At 52.2% G+C, this 18,846-nt stretch overlaps 1 long non-coding RNA gene across 1 annotated transcript; it reads right to left on the reverse strand.

Annotated features, from left to right (window-relative positions):
* Nucleotides 1-13,516: 13,516 nt before the first annotated feature.
* Nucleotides 13,517-18,530, reverse strand: LOC130544590 (uncharacterized). Its single transcript, XR_008960996.1, has 3 exons — nucleotides 18,323-18,530; nucleotides 16,905-16,968; nucleotides 13,517-13,772 (listed from the first exon to the last, which is right to left on the reverse strand). It is a non-coding gene; the product is annotated as an uncharacterized LOC130544590 (long non-coding RNA).
* Between the last annotated feature and the right edge of the window lie 316 nt (nucleotides 18,531-18,846).

The following is an 18,846-nucleotide window of genomic DNA, read 5'->3' on the forward strand; positions in this document are numbered from 1 at the left end:
AGTTCTGTGTCCTTTGTGTCTCAGTTAAAACTCCTCCTTGTCTGCCTCTTCCATGTCACCTTTCCTCTTCCCAGGGGGCATCAGGGTATCTGGTGAACTAAATGGCCTTGGCCTTGTCTTCCTGTTTCTTGCTCAAACTTTAGTCAGTTCTCTGAGCTGTCATCCAGCCGGCCGTTCAGACATCCAGCCAGCCAGCCAGCCAGCCAGCCAGCCAGCCAGCCAGCCAGCCAGCAAAAATGCTCTGATACCAACTTCCCCCACCATTCCAGCCAGAGCTGGGAAATTAGACACATGGCCACCTCCTGGGGAAGAAAACAAGAAGTCCCCCTGGGGCGTCAGATTGGTTAGGGTAGGGTAGGGTAGGGTAGGGTTAAGTTAGGGTTAGGTTAGGTTAGGGTTAGGTTAGGGTAGAGTTAGGTTAGGTTGGGGTAGCTTAGGTTAGGGTTAGGTTAGGGTGTGATAGGTAGTGTTAGGTTAGGTTAAGTTTAGGTTAGGTTAGGTTAGGATTAGGTTAGATTAGGTTAGGGTTGGGTTAAGTTAGGTTAGGTTAGGTTAGGGGCTGGCCCACTTGGACCCCAAACTTCCTCCTACTCAGCCACGTAAGGGAGAAGTCTCTTTTTCCAGCCTTCATTTCCCTGCTCCTACCTGGAGTAAAAGGAAGGCGTGACCCACGTCCTGACCTCACAAGGAGGATGGAGAGGGGAAAGAGATAGGCGAGGGTGATGAGGCTTTGTGCTGGGGGGCTGTAGCTGGCAGCTCTCCATTCCTTGATCTCAAGGCCACATTCTCTCAAAGGAATGATGGTGGGAGGGGGGCTCGCAGGAGAGCCTTGAAATGGAATGCTGGAGCTTTCGGGATGGACCGGGTGCCACAACAGCTGTCCTGCAGATGGGGAAGAGCATTTGAACCTTGAGTTTATATTTCTAGAAAAACCTCCCCCTCCCCCGCTTTTTCTCCAGCTCAACTCCCTTGCTGTATTATGGGGCTTTTGTGAGGTTTAGAAAAATAAACAGAATCTAACCATAACTGTCTGAAAGTGCTAAATTACCAAGAAAGACATAACAGATTAGCAGTGCAAATTAGTCCTGGGTGGGAGATGGCCAGCACACTGGGGAGCTAAGAATTACCCGCAAGAGTGGTGGTTTCCCTGCTCTTGATCCCCGCCCCCCTCCGGCCCAAGGAGGCACTTTGCACAATGAAGCTTCTCCGATGGCTCTGAAGGCTGAGTCAAATATCTGGAGATGAGATTTACAAATGGGAAGCCATGTCCACTTTACAATCAGCCAGCCTCCCAGGCTTGAAAAGACCTTGCTAGTGCCATCTAGTCCGTTCCTGTCTTTGGGTCAGATAGCCCCTAAGTCATCATGGTTGGAAGTGAAACTCTCTTGCTAATGATTCAAAATTCATGGTATGTTAAGAGTTGAAAGCCATATTAGAATACCAGAAAATCTTTCACTTTACAAATGAATAAAGTGAGCCTTGTGGACAGGAAGCAACCTGCCCAAGGTCCCTCAGCTGGTAATTGACAGAGATGGGACTAGAAACCAGGTCTCCTTGACCCCAGCAAAGATGCACCCTCTAAAACAGCATCTCCAAGTCCCCCAGCTACCTGCCCATTTCCTCCTTCGTCAAAGTATCTGTCCCTTTGTTAGTTTCCCCTGAATTCTACTCAATGAATGTGTATACTTTTGGCCAGTCTGCAGATATAGTTTCGATGTTGTTGTTGTTGTTGTTTTAAGAGAATGCACACACATGCAAGTGGGCGTTGAAGGGTGGGGGGGTGGGGCACAGGGAGAGGGAGAGAGAGAATCCCAAGCACACTCCACGCTCAGCACGGAGCCCAATGTGGGCTCGATCTCACGGCCCTGAGATCATGACCTGAGCCGAAACCAAGAGTCGGACACTCAACCGACAGCCACCCTTCTACAGTTTTGAACTCCCAAACTCAAAGTTTCCTCAGTTCAAGCCATTAGCCTACATTTGTTCAGCCCCTGCTGTTGGCCAGGAGAGGCGTTAAAGCACCAGCAACACAAAGGTGAACAAGGCACAGTCCAGGTCTTAAAGATTTGCCCACAGTCAGCAAGGGAGTGTCTGGAGTTCTTTCTGCGAGTCACCCAAATGCCTGCTGCTAACCCCGTCTGTCTTCCCTCTGAGGTCTTCAGGATGTGTGCAGGCTGGGTTAGGAAGTAGAGCTGAGTCAGGCTGCCCTCTGCAAGGTGCAGTTCGGGGTCTGCAGGAGACCCCTCCCCACCATGCAGGCAAAAGAGAGGTTTCTAGTTTACTAACAGATTTAGGGTCAGAGAACCTGGATTTGAATCATCCTTCTACAGTTTACCAGCTATAAGACCGTAAGCAAATTATCTAATCCTTCTGAGCCTCAGCGTTTTCCAAACCGAGGATTGCGGAGCCCACTTTATAAGACAGTTAGGCAAATCAAATCAAGTAAGTAAACGCCCTGGCTCTATGCCTGGCACACAGGGACACTAGGTAAATGTTCCTTGCCTTCCTTTCTCGAGTCTTGGTCTTACATGACTGCGTGTCACCTACTGATGCCTACTGAAGGCTCTCAGTGCTTGTTTGGTAAGCAACTGCCTTACCGGTGATTCCCTTCCAGGCATGAGAAGCGGCTGACTTCGCGCCATCTCCATCTTCGTGCGGCTTCTCACCTCAAGTGTGCCTTGCTCTGACCCTCAGGCCTTGACTCAACCCCACATGCCTTCCCGGTCCCCTTCCTGCGGGCCATGCTCCCTCCCTTGGAGTCCACCACTGCCAAAGTATCGGCTGCCCTGACCTAACCTCCAACTGGGTTTTGAAGAAGTAAAACACAAAGGGGAGGTGTGGGGGAGACATCTCCAAAAAGATACAACTCTCTCCTTGATGTGCCATGAAAGATGCAAAGGATTTAGCCAGAAGATACGTGTTGGACACCCAACTCTTCATGTATTGTCTCTGTGCCCTTATCCTTGCTGAGCCTCAGTTTCCTTATCTGTAAAAGGGGAATACAAAAGCTGTTTCGTTTAGTTGTCGTGCAGAAAATTTGAAAAGACATGTGAACAATGGTAACAAAGAAGAAAGTAGGACGGGGCTCCTACTGAGATTTGCTCCCCTCCTAATCCCCTAACACATCCCGACTAAGGACAGGCCTGGGCCAGATCTCGGGAGTGGCGGTGCCACCCTCGCTCAGCTGCAGGGTCGCCCCTCGTCTTCTCCAATCAGAAAGAGCATCTTCCTCCTCTCTCCACCTGAGCAGGGAGAGGCCGGAGAGGGTGGCTGGAAGAGCCAGCCCAGGGCTCTCTCGTCAACTCGTCAATCCCTCTCCGGGAGGAGGGGGGTGGGCAGCGCTCTTGGCAAGGAGCAAGCCTCCAAATGCTGAAGGTGAAATCCATCACCAGGGCTGGGTGCGAAGATAAGATAGAGGAACGTAAATCAAGGCTCCCTGAGATAAGAAGGCAGCCTGGGGCTGAAAAAATGCAACTTTCCTGCCAGCTGCGGACTTCTGCAAAGTTGCAAAGCCAAGGGCTGTGCTAGGTGGGGAAGGAGCCCACACCCTGGCCCCTTCCTAGAAAAGTAGGAGGAACCTCAACCTTCTTTTTCTTACCGCAAGTCCCGGCCTGAAGAGGAGGAATGGGAGTTTTTACTGAATTCCTCACACACACACACACACACACACACACACACATCCTAAACCAAAGAAAAATACCTGTGAGATCACCCACTGGCATCAGAAATTAAGGGCCAAGGTTCTGGGGTCATGCATCCTGGGTTCAAATCCTGACTCTTATACTTCCTCTGTAACCTTGAACAAGTGATTTAATCTCTGTAAGCCTCAGTTTCCAGCAGGAATAATCCTAATGCTACTCTACAGAACTGTTTCGAAGACCACGTACAATCATTTCCGTAGAGCGTTTAGGAAAGCGTCCGGCACATAGGAAACGCTTAAAGGTAGTAGCTGTAGTAACATATGAGATGGGTAGAGAGTAGGGGAAATTAACGCCTCTCTGGCTCCCTGGCTTGCTCATTTGCATGGTCATTGTAAGGAGGGAACAAGGTGTCGTTACCCTACCTTAAAGGATGCGGCGACTCAACCCCAAGAGGTCGAGAGAGACAGCTCTTGATGCAATCACACGAGGCTTTATTGAAGGACCAGCGCGCTGGGGCTCATCTCATAACCCACGCAGGGGCAGTGGAGAAGAGCCCCGAGCCAGGAATGGGTAAGGTTTTTATGGGGGGGACTGAGTCCGGTTGGCTAGTACAAACTGTCCAATAGGAAATTTAGGTCAAGTCGCTTGGCGCGGGGAACTATCAGAGGGCTTCAGATGGTACAGGGTGGTGGTCTTTTCGGAGGGTCACTCTGGGTGTCACTCTGGGTGTCACTCTGGGTGGAGGGTAGGATGGCAGCTTGCCGGGGAGAGTGATAGCTCTGGGTGGGATACAATTAGGCGCCCCTCCACCCCGGGACTCGATTTATCTTTAGCAAGCCGGCAGCAGGCGTGTACAGAAGCGAGAAGCTGTGGTTAGCGTTTGCCTAAGTGGGCCCCTTCCTTAAAGTACTTCGGGCGCCTAAACTTTGCTCAAGGGGGTTTTCATTTATGTTTCCCTATGTAGGTCTTCTTGCAAACTTTAAAATGTCCTTTCATCATCACCTTAGAATTCTCCAAATGAAGTTCCCAAAATATAATGCGGTCGCGTCAGTCCCATTTGTTGGGCGTCATTGAAGACTGGACCATGTCCCGGCCGTACCTTGCCAAACGTTTGACATGAGTGTCACCATATGTAAAGAATTCCTCCTCCCCCTTCCCGCCCCACAGATGCATGTGGTTAAGCATGTCTGTCCAGCTGAGCCTAGAGCAGTTACAAGGAGGAATTTTGACCATGCGTAGGTCACAAAGGAAAGAAAATCATTAACAGACACCTAGAAGCCAAAGATAGGGAAGGAAGTGGCCCAGAGACACCTGGGAGGTGAGTGAATAATGACAACAGAGGCAGGAGGCCCTTTAGGCAGAGGGGTCATTTCTGCATCTGAAAGAGGACCTTCATACCCTGGAAGTCCTCCAAACCTTGTCTCCATCTTTCCCTCTTTCACTATCAGTCAAGTCATAAATATTTGCTTTGTACTGGGTCTGGGTCTGGTGGGAGAAGTTCCTATCTTGGTCGCTGATCTAAAGGTGCCTATAATCTGATGCTGGGAGTCAGGGAACCTGGCCTCATACCGCAGAATCCACAGCAGAGCTGATATGGGTTCATGGGGGGAGAGAGGGCAAGTACTGAAGGAGAAGACCCTGAGACATAGGCAAAGGTATGTGGACAGTTGACACGGTGGGCAAAAGGGAACCCTTCTGGCTTCTTGAGCAAAGACGTTATACGATGAACATGATGCAAAGGTGGGTCAGGACGACAGAGACAATACAAGGGAGCCGGAGGGCTGGACCGAAGTTCAGTCTTGGTTCAGCCACTTCCTAGTTGTGTGGGTGATGCTGGGGAAGTCACCTAACCTCTCTCTTGGGTCACTCATCTGGAATGATAAAGCCTAACTTCCAGGTCTGTCATGAAGCATGACATATGTGAGTTTGATGACTGGGGGTAGCGGGGGTGGCGGGGGAGGCGGGCACTGTAGGAAGGGGGACTGGCTGGGATGTGTGGGTCAAGGCGGGCGGGCAGTGATAAGAGGGGCCATGGATGGGGGGGCCCTTGTTGGCATCATTGTCCTCTTTTTTGCTTTCCTCCCGCTGCCCACCTGTGCTGGGGGTCGTGTAGAAAGAGTCCCTTAGATGTAAACCCTCTCTTGGCCTAAAACCGACAGTAAGAGGCAGACAGCTAAGAAGATCAGGGAGTGACAGAACATGAGTGGATATACAAATAGACAAGATTAACTATTCCCATTGTATACACAAGAGGCTTTGCTAACACTCAGCCAATTAGAAAGCTAATCTAAACAGCCACTGGCCTCCATATCTCTTCAGAGTTCTTTCAAACAGCTGTTGGGTTTGCACTTGCTGCTGTTCCTTTCTAGCAAGTGCCTAGAAACTCCTCCTTGGGTCTGGCTCCCCACTTGAGCCTCAAGGGCTCCTTAAGAGTATGAACCCATGTCAATTCTATTGTGCAGTAGTGAGGCCAGGTTCCCTGACTCCCTGAATCAGATTGCAGTTTGTTTGGTTTGGATTTGGGTTTGGGTTTTTTGTAGGCACCTTTAGATCAAGGACCAATCTATGAATTTCTCCCACCATATTCTCCAAATCTGGGTACAAAGTAAATATTTGTGCCCTGATTGATGAGGAAAGAGGGAAAGATGGAGATAAAGCTGGGAGGACGTCTAAAGGCAGGAAGGTCCTCTTCCAGATGCAGACTCCATTCCCTAGACCCCCTCTAGGGTCCTGTTGCTATTCTGTCCATTGCTTCTTCTGAGTCATCACCCATGAAAGCCTGCCCCGTGCCCCCAAACAGAGGAACTGTTATGACACTTTCCATGTTATATTGCCACTCATCTGGGAAGCCTATAATGAAGGGAGTAAGAGCAAAGCCTTTGAAATCTGACAAATATAAGTTCAAAAACGTCTATATCTCTTGCTACTGTGATCTCTCTGGGACTCTGCTTCCTCACCTCAAAAGAAGATATTAACTGTATCTACTTCATGGAGATCAAGCGAGCGTATATAAAGGGACCTACCTAGCACAGTTCCTGGCACACTGCGAGCATTCCGAGCATTCGGTACACTGCTTCCCCAGTACTATTAAAGCTACCTTTATTGTTTATCCCAAGTTACCTGCAGACAGGAAACAGTCTGACTTTTGTGTCAGGCAGACGCTTAGGTGGTCCCTGACAGTCCCTGGGTCCTGGTTTTCACAGCCTTGTGAGATCCCCTCCCCTTGAATATGGGTGGGACCTGTGACTTGCTTCTAACCAATAGAATAGGGACAAGAAGATAAGATGTTACTTCTATTATCTGGTTACATAAAAGCGTGACTTCTGACTTGCTAACGGACTCCCTTGCCTCGCAGCCTGCACACTTTGATGAAGCCAGCTGCCAGGCAGGAGAGGCCCAGGCAAGGATTTGAGAGTAGTCTCTGGCTAACAGCAAGGGAGGGACCAAGGCCCTCAGTGTGACACCCTTGAGGGACTGAATTTTGCCACCTACCACGTGAGCTTGAACGTAGATCCTTCCCCAGTTGAGCCTTCAGACCAGACCAGCCTTGGTCAAAACCTTGATTACAGCTCTGCGAGAGATCCTGAAGGAGAGAGAGCCCAGCCAGGCTGTGCCCAGACTCCTGGCCCACAGAAACTGTGAGATAATAAACATGTATTGTTTTAAGCCACTCATTTTAGGGGAATTCGTTACACAGAAACAGATAACAGATACAACTTCTTCGTATTCCTAGCACAGCACTTGGCATAGAGCAGAAGTCAAGTGTGGGTTGAGTGGATGGTTGAATGAATCACGGTAACAGGTAAACTCATCAGGATCTGAGAGAGACCTGGCTGGGCGGGACCCAAAACAGGGCTCTTTCCCAGCCCCCACTACCTAAACCTTCTGTCCCTTTCTCTGGCTCACTTACGACCCCAGGTCCCTCCTCCCTGCACCAGCCCTCAGGACCTTGCTCCACTCTGATTCCTGCTTTTAGTCATTCCCTACAAATTTTTATTTTCTTCCTTAAAAAACAAAACAAAACAAAATTAAACAAAAAACCAACTCAGCTCTCTCTGAAGTATCTGACCCTGGTGAATTGGAGTCATTTTTGATGGAAAGCAGTCTTGTCCAGAAAGCCTGTTACCCACCCTGCTTAGGAATGCGGTTGCTGCAGATACTAAAACAGACCTGCCGGCGTCTGCAGTGAGTGGGGACTTCTGCCAGGAGTGACCTCAGCCTGCACAGCAGGGTTTTTACCTATGAAAAGCTGCTGAATGGGGCTGGATCACGACAGGACCACCCTTCTCCAAACCCTGCCCCTTCTAGGAACCTATGCTGCACCCCCAGTTTAATGCCTGAGCCATAGCTTCCCACCCAAGGCTGGGACCAAAAGTCCTAGAGGATGCTGCGGAGGCCTTAGTCCAAGTGGCTCCAAGGAGCTTTGGCTGAAGCATGTGGGCCTCGCGGCCGGCAGCCCCTTTTCCAAACTCTCCTCTTCTCCCCACTTCACCCCTCCCCCCAGACAGCTGAGGGGGATCCTGTTCCTGTTGAGAGGCCTCAGGCTTCATTCCTTCTGCAAAAGGCGACAGCTCAGGGAAGGCTTGGACGCTTGGGGCAGAAAGCAGAGCCTGCCACCCTCACCTCCAAGGCTCCTCACTGTGCAACAGAAACTCCACCCGGGCCTCGGATTTTGCCCTGCCTCATTCAGCAATGAGTGCTGAATCTGAACGTGTCGGGGGGCGGGGGGGGGGGGTAGAAACTTTGGTCAATGATTGGATTTCCCTCTTCTCCCAAGAAGCTCAGAGAACTCGGAGAATCCCAGCATTGGCTATTCCAGCCTCCAAACTCCACAGCTCAACCCCTGATAATCCCAACGATCGGAGTAACAGCGAATCTTTGCCTGGCCGTCCCTGGGGGCAAAGTGCTTTTACACATGTAATTTTTTTCAAGAATCCCACAGTGTTTTTAGCCCCTGCTTAACAGATGAATAAACTGTGGCTCCAAGAGATTAAGTAGTGTTTTCTGGGTTCCATGGTGACTAGTGGTAGGATAAGAGCTTAAAGCAAGGTCTGTTGACTCACAAGCCCATACTCTGTCCGCTGCTGCTCACCCGGTAAGTCTGGAATGCTCATTCACCCCAAATTCTGCATCTCGTTTGTAGGTTGGTCACTTTCTGTTGAAATGTATTCACTATTATCGCCCAATGCCCGCCCCTTTTACCTTAGTCTTTGCCCACACCAGCCCATGGAGAGCTGGGTTGAATGGCTTTATCCAGATTAATGATGGACTGACTGCTGGCCTTCAAGTCAGGAGACCCGAGTTTTAAGTTCTGACTCCGACACTAATGAGGGTGTGACTTGGAGTGGGTTTTCTAGGCGCCGTAACGTGAGACAGATACATAGGACAATCATGGAGGTCACTCCTAGCTGTAAAACGATGTGGTTCTTCGATTCAGTTCCAGGTTGGGCTCCCTGTTGGGGAGGGACAATTTCCCCAAGTGACTTTGAAAGTTGGCCTGTTGCACTGCGAATGGTCCCCTGGAGCTTGGGCTGGGAGTGGGGAGCCCTTGGCTAGCTCACCACTCCAAAGATGATAGGAGGACCATGTCCCCCAACTCCACCCAACAGATCCCTTCCTTCCTGGCTCCTTTTGCCAGCCGTCCACAACATGTCACGGTGACCTCTTTTAGGTGAGAATGTGAGCTCCCGAAGGCCTCTGCCCCGGATTCTCACTGACTAATGATTACGGCCCAACCCCGGTACCCGTACCAGACAGACTGGCAATTCAACTGGTCTCACAGGATGTCTGCGAGCCTGGGCTGAAGGTTACTCACAATCCCCGTGCTCAGGGAGACCCAGGGGCCCCGCAGCTGCTGCCAGCTGTCCGGCTGAACAATGTAGATTCTGTCAGGTCTCCCGGCCGGGCCCTCTTTGAGAGGGTGTTCAAGTTGCAGTATTAATTGGAGGCATCTCAGCTGCTTCCTGCTCCTTGGCTCCCAGCGTAGATTCCTAAGCACAGACAACCAGTCCTGCTCCGCATCCGACCACAACCCCCAGAATTCGGGGGTGGGACATGAAGAGTTCTGCCGTCGTCTACCTCAGAGCAAGCAGTCAACCTTCCATGGACCAAGGGCACCTGCCTCTCTGCTTCCAGGCACTGAGGCTGGAGGACACTCCGTTGTCACAAAACTCTGGGTGATTTGGTGGCCCCCTAGAGTCACGTCTATCGGTGTTAACCGCTCCAACAGGGATCCCCTAACCACCATCCTTCCTGCAGCCAAACCCTTTACACAACCTCTTTGTATTACTTGCACTAATTCCCCACTGCTGTCAGATGTCCCCTACTGTCTGTCTCCCAGGCTCAGCTGTCCCCCTCTATTACCACGCATGGTGAATGCTGTCACCCAAGCTCAAATACCACCACCCCCGCCCCCCACCCCCACCATTGCCCCAGCCACCGGAAGCCTTCTTTTGGCTTCAGATCTCTGCTGCAAGATTTATCATCCCCTCCAAACTGCGGTAAGTGATACCATGAGACCCCAGCTAGCCTAGTCATTCCCGTTTCTTTCCTTCCAGCTTCCTGAATACTGAGTGCTGACTTGATCATTTCTGCCATCATCCTTACCGGGGCAGGTTTTCTCTCTCAGTTTTGCTTTCCCGACCATGTAGTTGTCTCTCCCACCTGCTGCATACCCCAGGGGTTCCTCCAGCGTTTAGACCCGGTCTCCTCCCCCTCTTCTGAACTGTTCCCAGTGCTTACGCAGCTGATTCCTGACTATCAGGAAGTTCCACCTGAGAGCTAACCCTCCGACTACAGTTGGAGCCCATTTCCTGTTCGCTTGGGGCCTGGAAATGTGATAAGGCTTTGGCCAGCTTTCAACAGACTGGCTGGTCCCCGAGGCCAATTTGGGGAGAAAAAGGGGAAAATGACTCCTCTTACATAAGTAGTATTTCAGAATGAATCAGCATGGAAACAATGGTCCCTACTCCTTCTAATTCCCTCCAACCTTCTTCCTTACACCAAGCATCCTGGCCCGCCAAGGCTGAAGTACTAATAAGACACCCCCAGGAGGAATTTCATTCCTTGAGGGCAGTCAGACCGGAGACAGGTGAAAGGGAGGTGGCTGGGCCAGGGACACACAGCGGATGAGCAAAGGCGAGACAGAAGCCAGGTGTCCAGCCCCACCTTCCACTGCTCCACACAGAGGCTGGTTTCCTTAAGGCTTCTCTTGAGTTCTAATGAGAACCAAGTTGGGTCCATGATGGGTGGGGGTGGCGGGCATTTGCAGAGCAGAGTTTATAGGCCTTTGCATTTTCTTAACGGCTCCCTCCTCACACATTCCTCCACATTTTTCCCTTTTATTAACGTGGCATCTTTCCCAGGCCACTTTATGGAACCGCGTGTGTTTTTACTTAGGCCCTGATTGGGTTTGATCGTGCCTCTCCCTCTGAAGAACCTTCAGATCTTGTTCAAGCTGCACCCCCAAGCCCCCTGCAAGGATGCTGGCATTTCAGACGCTGTGGGACTCCTGAGCTCATCTCTCGACAGGACCCCAAAGGCTTCGCTGTTGTCAGGACTTTTCTGCCTTGGAGTCACACCTTCTTTGGACCCCAAATCATACACATAGTAACACAACCCAGTTTGATGACTCTCACCCAAATCTGAAATGACTTCTGGCTCCTGCCCCAAAAATCAAACCTGCCCCAGAAGATTGAAGAGAGAGATTTTGCCACAACTGGGGATTTTCAAAGGAATGCGCTCTAAGCCCTGAAGGCCATGGCTGAAGACGAGCTCAAAAACTGCTCGGGGCCACGGCAGCTCTGTGAGAACACAGTTTTCCAAGAGGCCCGCTGGCGAAGGCACAGCACACGGGTTTGGATAGTCAGGCTTTGGAGTGTTTAAAAAAAAAAAACCACACACACACCCGTGTAACTTTCAGGTCTGTGCTCTTAGCTTTGCTGGTCTCTTTAGACTACCAGTTCCAAGAAAGCCAAGACCAAGGTTTGGAGTTGACTTTCTCTCTTTGCGCTCCGGTTGGATCAAGGTCTCCCAGCACGGGTGTCCGGGTATCTGGAAGATGGTTCTATTTCCCTTAGACCCGAAGCAGCAGGCACGGTAGCAGTCCTGTGAGTACCCCTCAGACTGCAGCTCCTTCCGCTATAAAAGGAGGCAAGGAACGCACGTTCTGCGGGGTCTGAGGATTCAGTGAAGTCCTGTGGGTCAGAGGCCCGGCATGCCGGAGGCACTCTGTAAGTGGTCGGGAATGATGTTCCCAAAGAGGTAAGGACCTCTTTTCTGGGAATCTGCTTTTGTTTCCTAATCTCTCACCTGATTGGCCCTGGCCCTCTCCCACTGCTGGGGTGGGGGTGTCTGTGGACAACATCAAACTCCCCGCTCCTTTCTCAAGGGCAAGAATCTCTTGGGAAACGTAGTTCTGGGATCGTTTTCCTGCTGTCAGCAGGCTCTGGAAGAGGCATTAGCCCCACAAGGCTTGACGTGGGAAGTTTTTACAGGTACCGCTCATCTGGTGGACAGATGTGGCTTTGCAGCAAGACACAGCTCTGTCTTCCAGATGGGAGGGCGCCTGCGAATCCTGACGCGGGACCAGTTTCTCTCTCTGCTCGGAGCCAGTGTGGGGCATACTCGTGGGTCTGTCACCTCCTTCGCGCCCTGAAGTCCTTGAGCCAACTTAGGTGGAGCTGACTGTGTCTTTGTCCCCTCAAGCCCACATTCTGGCAATCGGTGGAGCGGCTTTCCACTGTCTTCATCAACCCCATCACCCCCTAACGCACACGCACACGCCGGTACTCCTAGGGGAGAGGAGGGAATATGGGATGCTAGCAGTGGCTACACTGGCTGTTTCTCCACCAGGTGAAAGTTACAACATTCTTCGGGAGGTGACACAGGATCCAGAGGGCTGGTCAAGCCCAGGGACCCCACTGCATCTGAGCATTTTCCCTAAAGGAAGACGGCATCATTACACCACATTGGAGAGAAGAAGTCCCTAATCCGTGCCCCCCACCGGAAGTCCCATCTTTGCGTGACAGAGAGGGTGTCTTGCTTGTTAGTGCAGTTTTTGGACCTCAGTTGAGTTGGGCTTGTTTGGGAACATTTAAGCTAAAATGCTCCTGACCTCATCACTTCTGGTCAAAGTGCTTTTGCTCACAAGGGTCAGAAACCCATTCACATATAACATGCAGATACAGAGAGAGACAGCTATGTAGAGACAAAAAGATTTCCAATCAATGGAGGACCAAACCCCGTGCCAGCTCTCTCTCCTCTTGGGCTACTACCTTGACTAGACTCTGTGCCTAACTTTGGTTTGCCTTTGGTTTTATTTCATGGCCCCATCCCAAGTCCTCACCGAATATGAAGGTTTAGTTGAGCTCCCTACGACTAAATGGCTACAGGGTCTCTGCTTTTTTATTTCAAACTCTTAAGAGAGAAACACCGAATGGCTCTTGTCCAGCCAATGCATTGGCTGGCCTGGGGCATCTATTCTTGGTCCGGTTAACTGTGGCCAAGTCATAGAACACGTGCTTAAGGGTCTCAGAGGCTGAAAGAGGGGAAACAGTCCTCTGAGCAGCGGACATATCCCTCCCAGGCTATGTCTAATCCCCCCTGTGGTTCTGGGGTTCATCCGAGAGACAGTTAACATTCCTCCTCCAAATCCATCCATCTCAGCAGAGGCGGGGGGGGGGGCGGTGGAGCGCAAAAGCTGGGGAGGCAGCCGCTTCACTGAGCCAGCTGTTACACCTTCATGGCATTCCGGGGGCATGCGGAAATTTCTCAAAAGGGTAAGGAGTTAATATCCTGTGAAAATAGCACAAGACTGGGAGTCAAGAGTCCTAGCTTTTTTTTTTTTTTAAGATTTTATTTGTTTATTTGAGAGAGAGAGAGAGCATGAGCAGGGGAGGAGTAGCGGGAGAGGGAGAAGCAGACTTCCCACTGAGCAGGGAGCCCAACGTGGGGCTCGATCCTGGGACTCCGGAATCATGACCTGAGCAGAAGGCAGACGCCTAACAGACTGAGCCACCCAGGCTCTGTGTGGGAGTCAGTATCCTTGGCTTCTGATTTCAGCTTTGCTGCTAACCCACAGAAAGGCCTCAGGAAATCGCTTTGGGTCTCTGAGTCTTGGATTCTTCATAGCTGAAAATAATAATAATAATAATAATAAATAAGTAGTGTTGAATTAAATAATCTAAAAATCCTTTCCAACCCCTAAGAATTCCCTAAGCCTATCTCTTTGCTCCTCACCCCCAGATTTCCAGAAATGCATAGAATGGAGCTGTTCGACCCATGACTTTGGTGGGCGCTCTACCAGCTGCCTCTCTCCTGTGACAAGCCAACCATCCCGGGAGATTAGTTCCTGCCAGAGGCCTTCCAGCCTAGCCCTACAGCCATCCAAGAAAGTCAAGATAGGGCCTTCCTAGCGGATAGGGGTCAGGAATCCTGATTTCAAGAAGCAAATTTCTTTCTGATCTTTCTAGAGGCTGAGGACGGGGGCCCCTGCGTGCTCACTCTGGCCACACCAGAGATGGCAGGCTGGGCATCGAGGACTCATCCAGCTGGGGAACTTCCAGCTGGGTCACCAGGGCCTGTGAGGACAGGGGAAGCTATAGGAGGGGGGTCAGCGACAGCCTTCAGAAGGGCAAGGACAATAAGTCACGTGGAGTTGGGGAGGAAGAGCAGAAAATGTGGGTTCCAGGGGGAAGAAGGCAGGGGAAATCGTTTGTGTCTCTTGGCAGGAAATGAATAACATTCAAAGAATATGCGAAATGCTGCACTAATCAGCACCTGTTCACTTTGGAGCCAGTGGCTCGGGCCCGTGGCATCTGAGGTTGAGCCCGGCTTTGAATCTCCCCAGGGGCGGAAATACAGTTCATTGGGATCTACTCGAGTGTTGAAAGAGGCACCAGTTCTAAGTGGGGTAGAGAGAAGGAAGGTGCCCTCAGCTTCCCTTGCTCCTTCCTGGCCCCAAACGGTCTGTTACACACCCCCAGCTCAACCCCAGGCAGATGGCTGCAAATTCTGGGGGGGCCTCCGAGCATTCCCTTGGCTAGTAGCCACATTCCAGAGCACCATGTGTTTCATCTCAAGCCCAGAAGGTTTGCTCTTCCAAGTGGAGCCAAAGAGAAAACCTGGCTCAGGCTGCAAATTTCTGAGGAGAGGTGGGGGCGGGGGAGGCCGCCAGGGAGGCTTGGAGCTGTCGTGTTGAGGAACATTCGATTTAATGCAAAGCCAGGTCCCAAATCTGTGATGCCCTCATTACTAACTCAAAACCCCTCCAGGCACCTCCCCGGGGAAACTGAGGAGAGGGGCTCCGGCCCCTCGCTCTCATCTGAAAGGCTCTCCTGCCACCTTCCTGCTCCTCCAATCCCCTGATGCCAGTTCCAAGCCTTTGGCTGATCTGCTACACACCCCCACCCCCAATCCATGGTTCGTAGCCCAGAGTGAGGAGGGAAAGAAAAGAGGGTGGCTCCTGGTCTCTCTCTGCCCCTTCCAAGGTGCCTGGACCTCATCTCCCCTTGCCCCCATCTCTGCCCTGAGAGGGGAGCTCCTCTGGCCTTGGGCTTCTGGAAGACACCAAGGGCAGAGGAGGAGTCGGGAAGGACCAGAGTCGGGTGGAAAGTGTCAGGAGGAGGAGAGGGGGGAAGATACAAGAAGGAGCAACAGATAGGGGGAGGGTGGGGGTCACAGAGCAGGACAGGTACTGCAGAAGGGTCTAGGGCTGGAAGGAGAGGGAGGCGGGTCTCCTGGGGTGGGCGGGGAATGAGGAGGGCGATGGTGGGGGTCCTGGTTCTGGGGAGGAGGGGTTGGGGTTCTGCTCTGTGGTAAGCTAAGGGATTTCTGACAGCAAAGTAAACCGTGGTGGGCTGAGTTTACTCAGCTCCAAGAAGCACTGTTCGCGGTGTTTCATGTTCCCCTCCCCCTGAGCCAGCTGACAGGCACTGAACGGCAGCCAGCCCCTGCTGTCTTTGGGGAGGTGAGGGATGGGGAGGTGAGGAGAGGACTGCCAGCAAAGCCGATCCCTGACCCCGACCCAGGATGCAGAGACTTGGATGGGGACGGGCGAGTCCAGGAGGCAGAGGCCCAAAGGTCCCCATCGAGGAGAGACTCCAAGCAAGCCCTCTATGCCACCTCCTCTCACACAGGCCCCAGCCCGGCCCGGTGGCCACGGCCGTCCTGTTGACTTTCCTCATCCTACTCTATTAAGCGCCCGCCTGCCGGGCTGCGCTCTCAAACAGCCGAGCGTCTGTGGGCAGAGGCACAGGACACACAGACCACAAAATAAATCAGGGAGACACCAGAGCCCGGCACCGAAGCACAAAACAAACCTACCCCAGCGTGGTGCCCAGCATGATGGGCCGGTGGGCCTTGGGCTAAGTAAGGATGAAGGGGCTGAAACCTCAGGGAACATTAGCTTTACTTCCCTCCAATTCAGGGAGGCTCCTGGGAAGAGAATGGTTTCAGTAGGCTCTGAAGATGAAATGGAAGAGGAAAGTTTGGGCAGAAGGGCATTTCAGGGAGCACAGAAGACAGAGGCGGGGGTGAGAGTACCGGACGGGGTGTACCCCGCAGATGAGCATGCCTACCTGCAGGGAACAAACCCAAGACGGAGGAGGGGAGGAAGGACAGAATGGGCTTTGGGCACAGAGCCTGTCCTGGAACCGCAGCAGAGGGCTCAAGTCCGGGGCAGCTCTTGCCCCCTGCCCCACCCCACAAGCCGAGAACTAGAAGTCACTCTGGACCAACAGAATGGGGGGAGGTGGACGTGTGATAGCAAAGAGGAACGGGCCAAGGACACCAAGTAGCAGCTCAGGCTGAGGACCGAGACTTGGGCTCCCCAGGGAGCTGTGGGCATGGAGAGGCAGGGGGAGTGTGGCCATGTGATCAGGGTGGGTACAACCAGGATGAGAGAGGGGGAAAGGGGAAAAAAAGAAACAACAGGAGGTCCTTCACTGCTCAGGGGCAAGGGGACTAGAGAATTTGAGGGTGCAGGTCAGGCTATGCAAGTGTGTAAATGAGTAAACTGAGCCATTAACTTGGACACCTGGGTCTCCATTCCTTTACCTCTCCAGAAGTTTTAAAATATCTTCCTAAAAGCAGAGAAGAGTATGTTGGTAGCTTCACATGGGCTCCAAGAAGCGTGAGCTGCTCCTGAGAAGCCAATAGTTGGCAGGGAGAGGACGGGGAGGCAGGTGGGCGGCAGGAAGCCCGCAGCAGGCAGGGTCCTTAGCCCCACTCCCCACCGTTTCAACCAGAGCAGGTCAGTGTTACCTGCTGTTATTTGTTGATGCTTCTGTGTAAGAGCTCCTTGAAAGCTAGGCTGACCATTATACACCTGTAAAAGCATAGTTTGGAAACCGTTAAGGTTTACTCTCTCAGAGAAGCCCCCAGCAGCTTTAAGAACTATGATTCTATGAAGGGACAGGCAATGAACACATGTACCGACTTTGGGGCACAGTTCCCAAATTCAAGGGTTCTGGCCTGGTGTCAGATCACGTGTTCTCCTTTTTTGGTTTAGAAAAAAATAGGATCTGCATGAGTATTGGGAAGCCAATAGTAACACTCTCTGAATAATTAATAATAATAATAGACAACAGCAACATAGTCCCAGAATCTGCCTAAATGGAGTGCTCCCGGCAGCTACCCCCAAACTGGGAAGAGGTGATATCAGAGTTGAAATCTCTGTGTCAGTCCAGACTGGGCTGGTTGTCTGACTCCGCATTTCAACCCACCCCGATCTCCTTCCTGGGTTCCTGGGTCTATAGGACAAAGTGCTGGCCCAGATTTCCAGCAGGAGACTAGGGTTGGCCTTGACTTGGGAGCTAAGTCCTTCAAACGTGCCTGTAAGCTGCCTGGGCCCTGGAGAAGGAGGCCTGCAAATGTGGGGAATAGGGCCACTCACATACCCTGCAGCCTACCCAAGGGCTCTTAGGAAACACTTTAAAGGACTCTGAACTTGTTTAAAGGGGAAGTATAAAAGGGGGCAGAGAAAAGACAGGAGTCTAAATCCAAAGCTGGCTTAGGAAAGATCTGTCTGCTTCCATGGGAGGCATCCAGCCACGGGGTAGGAAGCTGGTTGCCTTGGAATGACCTGGGAAGGGGGCACAGTAAATGGAACAAGGCCAAAAAGATTAAAATGGGGGAAGGGAGTTTCAAGGGATGGTTTTCAACTTTTGGAAATAAGCAGGTCTGTCTTTCAAAAGAAATTGAACTCCGATCCCCAGGAAAGAAACTGGTCAAGGGAGCTGCTCTGCTTGAATGTGGAAACAGACCTCTGTCGCGGTTCACCCCTTCCTTCCACGGACTGAGAGGAGCGCCGTGATGACCTGGGCTCGCCAGGCCGCTAAGCTGGTCAGCCGGGTTTAGAGATCACATGTGTTTATGACAGAGCTGATGCTCCCCCAGTTCCTGGCCCGTCCCCAACAATACGGAGCACTGCCTTGCTCCCCACTATGGGCAGTCTCTAGAATAGCGTCTGGCTCAAGCAAGGCCCTCAGCAAGGATTTGTGCAATGAGTGAATCTGTCCTTCACACTGAGTCGGAGTGCCACAGTTTACAAAGCACTTTCGTGGGGGTTTTCTGTGCTGAACGTCTACACCAGAGGCTTCTGTGAGCTGACTCAGCCCAGCCAGTCCTTGTGGGGTTGGGGGTGGGGGGCAAACTGAGCCTCAGCAGGTGTGATCTCTTACCTCTCCGTCCCGTCCCGTCGCTGAGGGGCTCCAGATCCTGGAAACTTGAGCCTGCCTCTGAGAAGCCTCATTCCTGCCCTTACTTGGTCACTGAGCTGTGATCCAGCCTAGAGACCCTCCAGTTCCTGCCTCCTCCCACTTTCCTCTGTGTGGACCTTCAGCACAAACACTCTGGAGAGATGGTGGAGTGAAGAGTCCCAGCGGGAGGCAGTCCTGGGGAGCTCAGGGAGAGAAGGCCTGTGTCATTCGTGGGGGCGAAGGGCCTCCACCCCACCCCAGCCCAGTCCCCACCCCACCCCCCACACACACACATATTCTCCCAGGTTTTCTGGGAAAAGATGAGTGTATTCACTACCGTTCCTCCGGGACCCTCTCTCCCTTGCACCCCGCCTCCTGTTCCCTTGTCCCCAGCACAGGCCTGCCAAGTTCAGGACATGAGAACAGGCCAGGTTCCCCGTGGGGAGCCCGGGGGGGTGGAGCCAGGCCTGGCTGGGCCTCCAGGTCGGCCTGCCCTGGCCCCAGGG

Source organism: Ursus arctos, unplaced genomic scaffold (genome assembly GCF_023065955.2).
Source record: "Ursus arctos isolate Adak ecotype North America unplaced genomic scaffold, UrsArc2.0 scaffold_22, whole genome shotgun sequence".
Classification (NCBI taxonomy): Eukaryota; Metazoa; Chordata; class Mammalia; order Carnivora; family Ursidae; genus Ursus; species Ursus arctos.